Consider the following 9,356-nt stretch of genomic DNA (forward strand, 5'->3'; position numbering starts at 1 on the left):
GCACACACTACATTAACGCTAATTTATTTTTACAAGGCACATGTCCAAGTATTGCTTACATTTTATTTTTTCAGTTCAGTTTTAAAAATTATAAATAATATGTACTATCCATCCATCCCCCCATGCCAAGGTGCTAGGTGTGATCTTTGACTCCAACCTCACCTTTCTGCCTCACATCCAATCACTATCCAAATCCTTCCACCTTCACCTTTGTAACATCTCCAAAATATGCTCCTTCCTAACCAATGAAATAACAAAGGTGACCACTCACTTGTTATCTCTCGTCTCGACTATTGCAACTGCCTCCTCATTGGCTTACTTTTACACAGGCTATCCCCCCTTCATCTATCATGAATGCTGCTGCTAGACTCATCCACCTAACTAACCACTCAGAGTATGAAACCCCCCTCTGCCGATCCCTGCACTGGCTTCCAATCACCCCAAAGGATACAATTCAAAATATTAACAACCACTTACAAAGCCATCCACAACTCTGCCCCCGGCTATATCTCCAACCTCATTTCAAAGTATCACCGTCCCCGCTGCTCCTCCTAAGACATCCTGCTCTCTAGCTCCATCATCAAATCCTTGCTTCTAGGACTTCTCTAGCGTCTCTCCCATCCTCTGGAACTCCTTACCCCAGCCTGTCCATCTACCTACTACTCTGGCTGCCTTTAGGTGATCCCTAAAGACTCTTCAGGGAAGCCTATCCCACCTCAAACTAACCACTGCACTATCACTTTCTTAATCAATTCACCCCCACACAGCTACCTCCTCATATATCAGTTGTCCCTACCATTTAGGCTTCATTCACATATAGCATTTGCTATGCAGGACCATGACCATGCGGGAAGAAAACACTAATATTTTTAATCCGCACAGATGCCGCTTGTTTGTGGCTATAGCTGTGAATGTGCGGATTATAGCGCTAGCACTATTTACTTGTATTCTAGCTGCAATGCATTATATTGTAAAGTGATGCACAAACTGTTGGCGCTATATAAATCCTTAATAATAATAAATGTTAGCAGTACCCATAAGAGTAATTGTGGCTTTACACGTAAAAAGTCAAAACAGTGTGACAAAATGTGAGTATGATTAGGTTTATGAAAGACCAGGGGCGCTGTGGCAAACGGTGGGAATGGACTTCACTTCAACTGGCAGTGGGAGTGTCATAAAGGGGGGTGATTATTCTCTGTATACACTGCACACATATGCCGCATTCCTTGTACCCTATAAATGCTGCTAATTACTGTGACACAAGTGACTGTTTCATAGACACACATAAACTTGGGGACAAAGGATCAGTTTAAAAAAATTAAACATCCATTATAAATGCCTTTCTGCACACCAACAATATTTATGCCTGAGCCTACCTTTAGCACTTGTTCACACAAGTCTGCATTCTTAAAGGTGTACAAGAGAAAAAAGTTTCTCGACCACAAGGCTCCTAAATATCTGGAGTCCCCTGTACATACCTAGTCGCCACAAGGGCACACAGAAAGCAATTGCTTTCTTTGCGCCCTTTTCACACTGAATGCTGGTGTGTAAAAAATGCAGACATTTCTACAGTGCTCTGGATGGCAGCGGAGGTCACCTGAATTAATTGCACACTGTTTACACTGACAATAAGGTTAAAAAAACCCAGAAAAAGTAAACAGTATTACAACACACGGCACGGCTACACATCTCTGTCACCAAGCAGATACCAGCCGCACGCTGAAATGAACTGTTGTAGTGTATGGCTGGTGTTAACCAGCCTTAGCATCTTGCAATGCCTTATGGCACTAATAGCTTCACCAAAGCTTGAGGGATGAAGTTTGGCTAGCCCTGGCATATACTATCCTGTTATCACATCCGCATTGTAATAGGAATACATACTATAGTTGTGTTTGATAATGCAATCAAAGCTCATTTGAAAAAATCCCTTTTATGTAGTGAGTGCCTTCCGTCTGCCCGTCACTTTCACCACCTTTCTGGATTCCCAGTGTGTTTGACATCTTTTCCCCTGCTAATTAACCTAATCCAATCTTAATTTCCCAAGACTACATATCCCATTATGCATTGCTTTCAGCAAGCAATGATAATGTTACATTGTTCAGACATTGAGTCGTAGCTCAGAAGGCAGGCTTTGTAAAAGTTGAGACACAAAGAAGTGCATATTCACTGAGTGAAATGGTGTCAGTGCAGTGAGAAGTCCATCCTATAGGCATCTTCAGTAAGTAAGTTTACAAACTTCTAGATAGATGTGGTTATTAGGAGTGGGATAGAACGTATGGAAACTCATTATACAAATACAGAGTTATGCTAGTTTTTAACCATAGATACCCTTTAACTTTATTGAAGTGTCACAAAATGGCACTTCATTTAAATCTGCACACTGTAAAATTGCAATGCACCGCATCTCACCACAGCATTGTGGTGTGAACGTGGCACATAGAAAACAATAGTTTTATAATGGCCCTCATGTTGAGCCTGTGTTGATCTGTGCACAGCGCTTCCTGCTATCAGCTTTTATTGAGTGGGTAAAACCAAGATCTTTACCAAAAAATTAATAATAAAATAAATAAAATAATCATAAAATAATTAAATACAGTTTAATGTTCCTTTATTTTAGCTTTATTGCTGTTTGTATCTTCTCTATTTAAGAAAATGACCCATCAAAATTCAGCTACTAATGGAATGTTTTTATTTCATTTGAAATAGTTATTTCACTTTGTGACAATTGCTCTTTAGTGTACCACGGATTGTGCCCTTTAGTGAGTAGAACATGTATAAAGGATAAAAACCATCCAATTGATACAGGCCAACTCATTTTAGGAACCCTCAGATATATTATTTGCATAGCTGGCTGCTGGCTAATACTTATATTTTGTCTTACTGTCATCGTCAAATGTTATCAAATGTTTCCAAAGTGAATACTACTAATACTCCTATTAAAAAGTGATACAAATCTAACGCGTGTGGTTGATTAGACATAGAGTCTTGTGTTTCTTGAAGGGGAATTGAGAGGGGGAAAAAAAAAATATCGCCATGGTAACAAATTACTGTCATCATCTCTGAAAAGCAAAAATAGCTCTCTCTGGAAAATGCATTTAAAATGCATGACAGATTAAAGGAGATATTACAAGGTTGTGTGTACAGAAGAAGAATGTCTGCTCACCTGTTTGAAGAAACATAATGTTCAGATTCAACGTTTCTCTAAGATTTGAGTTCTATCGGAAAGGGAACTTTTCCCTGCATCTCTTCATCTATTCCCTTTACATTCCCAGACTTCTCCGATGCTTAAACCTTGTTCTTTATTTCATTCTAATTTTTTTTCCTTTTGTCGCTTTTTGTAGGACACGAGCTGATAAAGTATACAGTGCACTAACCAAGGACCAATTTATTAGAAGTATTAAAACAATAATTGCGCTCACAACTGACAATACTACATAGTGGGGGAGCAAGTAGAAAGACAACAAGTGTGGAAGGAACATCCAGGGCTACAGAGGTGAATTATAGTACCTTTTTAATGCTACTAAAATCTCAAGCGCTCCATCTTTTTTATTGTGTGCTGCTACATAATTTTCAATTGAGCAACCAACCTCCCGCAATTGCACAATGCCATTTTATTGTATAACAGAAACTGTTGAGGCCACTTCACACTTTTCCGGTCAATTGTAATGCATTACCACATGTGCGTTAATATGCGGTTTTTAACTTGTTAACATGCATTGCATTAAAGCTGCCCATTCATTGACAATTCATGACAACAAAAGGTACCTGCAGCATTTTTTAACATGCATTGTATTAAAGCAGCCCATTGGTTTAGAATGAGCTTCCAATGCACGACCGACTAACATTCTTGCAACAAATTTTTAATGAAAAAACAAAGCGATAATGGGGCTTTAAAAGTGTCCAATGATGAATGTGGGATAACATGGCTTAGGTTGGTAGCAAGACATGATGACTGATCATAAATATATATAATATAAGAAAGATTTTTATTTACATGATCTCAATATACTTAGAAACATTTAATTGGTTTAAAAAGTTATAAGTAGTGGATAATAAATAATTAAATATACCTCCCTGGACTTAGTGCAATTGTATGGTGTATATAATAACGATATAATTTTTGTAGTAATGGTCATGCATTTGGTGCGTGATTGTACATACATATTTACAAGGCAAGCATAATTTCATCTATAATTGCACTATTCCGGCCCTCGACGCGTTTGGCTCGCTAAAGCTTCCTCAGGAGATGTATTGGAGGCAAAACTCTGTAATTTCTTTGTAGATCCAAAGCTGAGATAACTCCTTTTGGAAAATTGGGCAATGGATGGGTCCACACCCCCGGAGGACTCTAACCAACCAAGAAGGAGAGAGGGTGGCGAGAACAAGTCGGCAAAAGAGCAGAGGGGACAGCACATCTATCCTGGAGTTCCTTATTGTAGGAAGGATTTCTCTCTTCGTGCTGTCCAGCCACCCCGCTCCAGCCGCAAGTTTCTCCCACCCCCAAACCCCAAATATCCTGCCACATTCAATCACACCACCCCACTGGGTTAGTGTGTGATGCATGTGGCCAGGCTGAGCTAGGGTCGGCACATGCGTCCTAAATAGCGCATCTGGTGAGAGGTTCCCCATCCAAAACAGGGGCCCCTCCCCCCTAGGCTCATTCGCACATCGGGGCGGCATCAAAACGGACTCCTGTCATTAACATGTATGGGCACTGTGGCCACATCTGTATAGACTCCCCTGGGGTTCCTGCTGCACGAATCCATAGGTTCTTGACACAGGAATCCCCAGCTCTAGCCTAAAGCCCCCTGTGAATGGGGCTTAAAGGTATACTACCGCAACACATGAAGCTGGCCTAAAGTTTGATGGAGCGATTGAATGTTCATTTCCATTTTTTTCAAAATCACAAAGCAAACAAATACTTAAAATGGTGGTTTCAGTTGACTGCAAGAAGATAAAATCAGTTAAATTCAATCGCTTTTGACAAAATTGCTGTAGTTCTATTCAAGTTTTGCTTCCATAACCATTTGCTCTTTCAGTAAACTGTATTGAGCTGCCAATTAATAGCCCAGGTTCAACATCACTATAGACTAAGTTCTGGTGGCCAGTCAAATTTGTGGGTGGTAGATTGTTCAGTTTTTGTGGCTACTTGCACTCAGGTTTGTGACTACTAATGGCTCAGTGATTAATCTCCTTGGTTCTTCTTCATAGACTTAAACGAGAGCAGATGATTAATTGCTCAAAAATCTCTCGTTTAGGAAATTCTTGGCTGATTTTTCCCATTCAGTGAGATTCATCTAATCAGACTTTTTTTTTTATATAATAAACTACCAAAGAAGTCCATACAGTAGTACAAAAGAGTGATTTTTGTACTCATAAATTTTTTTTCAATCTCTGAGATAAGAAAAAAATCTCTCATGTAGCCCTAGGCTAAATTCACCCAAAAAGCTTCTGCCGAGCTATCTGGACATTCCATGCCTAGGTCCCAGCAGTGACGTCAGTGAGAAGTAAAATATGTAGACCAAAATTTCCGGTTCAATAAGACAGCAGTCACAATTCCAGAGCAATCAAGAGCACAATTCTGGTTGGTTTATATGGTTAACCGAATTTGCACATCATATTTGCTCTTTGCATTGTATTTTTGATGAGTCTGTACTTCTATAGGCATTTGTCTGCTCAATTGCACAGCTCTGTTCAGTAAGAGGTACCATTAATTTACATTTCCTTGTGCGACACCAAGTAAACTTGCTTTGACTCCACGCAGAATTTGGACTAGCTGGGCTCTTCTTGTATTAAAGGAGAACTATGGGGTCAGTGTTTTTCCCCATAGTTCTCCTTAGGGTAACGGGAGGACACAAACTAGCGTCCTCCCGTTACCCTAAGCTCAGTAAACCGCGAGCTACAGCTCGCGGTTTACTGAGACGGCACAGTAGCTCGCGGTATACTGAGACGCCGGAGTGGTCTCAGTAATAGGATATAGCAGCAATAGTTTAGACTGTCAAAAAAGCTAAGCTTAGTATATCAGACATAGAAGTCATTTTTTTATTATTATTAAACATGATTTAAATAGCGCCAACAGTTTGCAGAGCAATTTACAGTATAAGGAAGACATTACAGTTACAATACAATTCAAGTCAAAATGGTAAGGAGTGCCTACAATCCAAAATGCCAAAGAGCCACCAAAGCGGCCAGGCAACTAACATATGTGAAAGAAGATAGGCAGTGAAAGTGTCCATATTTTTCCTACGAAAGTACTAAATGGGAGCTGAGCACTGGAAAGCAATGCTTTTAAACTATTGTTTTGGAGGCATGTGTTGGAAGTTCCTTTAAAGTGACCTTCCCCTTAGCCCTTGCAGGGGAAAGTATGTATAGCCAAAACATTTTTTTTTTTCAGTTTTAGTAAGGAAAGGTTAAAACTTACAATTTATTTTTTGCTGTCTGTATCCCATTGAGGGTATTTCCCTCCACTGTTCCGGAGACACAACAGGAAGTGTGAGAATATCTCTACAAGTTAGGGGAATTCCCCACTAGGATATTTGTTACTGAACAGTTCTTCCCATTAGAAGACCGCAATCATTGCTTGCTCTGGTGACAACTTTAACATTTTGGATTTTCCATTACTGTCTGTCTCTGTGACATTGGTCACCAGGACAATAAGAGTATATCTACCTAGAGGGAAATTAGACATCAATAAAAACCTTACAGGGCTTAAAAATCCTTCTCTTCTCTATCCAAAACAAACAAATAAAGTTTTCCCTATAAATACACTTTAAATTGAGCTCCCACCCCTTCCCTCCAAAAGTATATACTCACCTTTCCTTGCTCCCCTATCAGCCACCGGGACCAGGGAAAAAAATTGCGGTGTGAGCTCCATATCATGTTATCTCCACTTACGAAGGATATGGACTTATTGTCCTCTTCTCCACCCCACGTGACAGTGCTGGGCCAATCACGAGGCTTGATTGAGGGAGAGTGCGTTACATGCTTATCCATACTCGGAATTGCTGTTTACGTCATTTTACTCCTGGATGGAGCAGCAGAGGAAGGTTCAATATACATATTTCAGATACATGATGTGAAAGCAGCACATACAGGGAAAGACCCAAATACTGGGAAAGAGATAAAGACAAAGGGGGAAGGGGTAAAGCAAGTTAAGATGACTAGAAATAATGAACATGTGACATGATGAAATGCCTAAATAAAAACAATGGATGAGACTAGCTACTAGTACAAATGTCCCTGCAATTCACAAGGCAAATCCTATGTACTTCTACTTGTTAGAACCCCATGACCTGTTGTGGAAAATCATGGTCCTCTCTCAGTCACATGGTAGTGCTTTGGGGAAATCATCCAGGTAGCTGTAGTCTAACTTTAGAATCATCATTGTAGATCCATATTTAAATTGACATAAATGTCCTTAATCTAGACAGTATATTTTCCCTGTCTGTATGGAAGATTCAGAAATATAAAACCATTCCCAGTGCTATCAAGTTTTCACCTGCTGTCTTGTGTGCAATGTTCTTACTGTGTCTCTGCATCTGCCAATTTATATCACATTTATAGTCATCCCTTCCGGGCAGGTTTATATGTATTCTCTCATCTCTTTCTGTTCATTCCTAGTACCATCATTTAGTAATGTGCAGATTCTTTGTGCTGTAAACTAGATAAAGTATCATCTAGAATCAATGCTGGCATTATTAAAGTGGGTGTCAACCCTAATAATGAATTTCTCTTATTTCTACCTTCTGGGCTGATATTTTTATACATCTGTTCGATAATTGCAAAAATACCTGTTGATTATGTTACAAATCCAAAGCTAATCTGTGTCCTCTGCACACTTCCCGTGTCTTCCTGATGTTATAGGCAACAACTTTTTTTTAACTTCCCTACTCAAAATCTATCCAAAACTAAAGATAACCTGGCATGTAAGTTGGTTACCTATGCAATAACACTTAGGCTCCATTTACACAGGAGCGTGTATTCGGCCGGCTGAATATGCGCAGAGCCGCTCTAAACAGAAAAAAACTGTGCACTTTAATGTGCATGGTTCAGACATTTGCGGTGGCAGCGTGGTATGAATCCTCACGGCCCGCAAAATAGTCCAATCGAGATTTTTTTACTGATTCCGCTGGCGAATGAAAGATTTTAGCTTTTGCTTTGTCGCATAGAAAACCGCGCAGGAAACGCAAACGCTATATATGTGAATGGCGTTTCTCAATGTTCCTTCTCATAGAATAGATGTAAAAACGCATGTTCTTATATATATTTCCTTTTCACATTAAAGTGACATTAAATCCTCAGATTTTTTAACATAAAACAATACTGTAATGTGTGCCTTACTGTAATCCATGGTAGTTTCCCTTCTCTTTGCTGCTCTTCCTTTTAAATCTGTATCTCTTCTCATGCTTGGGGAGAACTTCCCTTTGCAGCTGAGTACCTCTTTCTTGTAGTGCTGGCTCAGGTTGTGAACCTACACACAGACACCATGTATCCATTTCAGAGACAAGGCAGTCTGCTGCAAAACAGAAGTCCAGCATGAGAAGAGATACGGATTTAAAAGGAAGAGCAGCAAAGAGAAGGGGAACAACCATGGATTACAGTAAGGCACACATTACATGTTAAAAAATCTGATGGTTTAATGTCACTTTAAGTATTACAGTAATGTAATACTGATTCTGGCCACTAGATGGAGCACAGGAAATAAGGATTTATTTATTTGAACAGTACAATCTTTCAAAAAGATCCAAAGGGGCGAATGGCTCTGCAAATTGGTTAAAATAGACCCCTCAAAGGCTTGAATCTAAAATAAATCCAACCTGTAAAACAAGATAGTTGCTTTTCCAGCAGCCCTTGTGTTTAAACTCTGCCACTTTGCTGGTCCCAAGCTGCTGCAGGTATATAACATTTTGTGTGGATGTTGTGTGTGTGTTGAATACCAGTTCCCCTGACACATGTTGCGATTCATCCCGCTGGTGGGCATAGCAGGTATTCCCACACCTATATGTGTTGAATAACTGCAGTGGCCTGAGATCAGCAACCAAAACTGTATATTCATTGTATAAGGAGATTACAATTTAACACCAATTTAACTTAATCAGGGCACTATGTAATCCACTGTAGCCAGGATCCAAGGAGTGCCTCACAGGATCTCTCAGAGTATTTCCTTTAACCAGTGATGTGTAACTTTCTCTCTCATCCTTCTTTATCCCCACTCACAAGTTTAACTCCTTATGAATCCCAGAAGGTTAAAACATGTCAGCTGAGGAGCTATGTCCAGAGGGAAAGAAAGTGCTTAGCTACAATAAAGTCTGTAGAGAAAGAAACTGAGCAGCAGTGTGTGTGTGTGTGTGGGGGGG

Source organism: Nanorana parkeri, unplaced genomic scaffold, assembly GCF_000935625.1.
Source record: "Nanorana parkeri isolate BGI_ZX_2015 unplaced genomic scaffold, ASM93562v1 scaffold8, whole genome shotgun sequence".
NCBI classification, from domain to species: Eukaryota; Metazoa; Chordata; class Amphibia; order Anura; family Dicroglossidae; genus Nanorana; species Nanorana parkeri.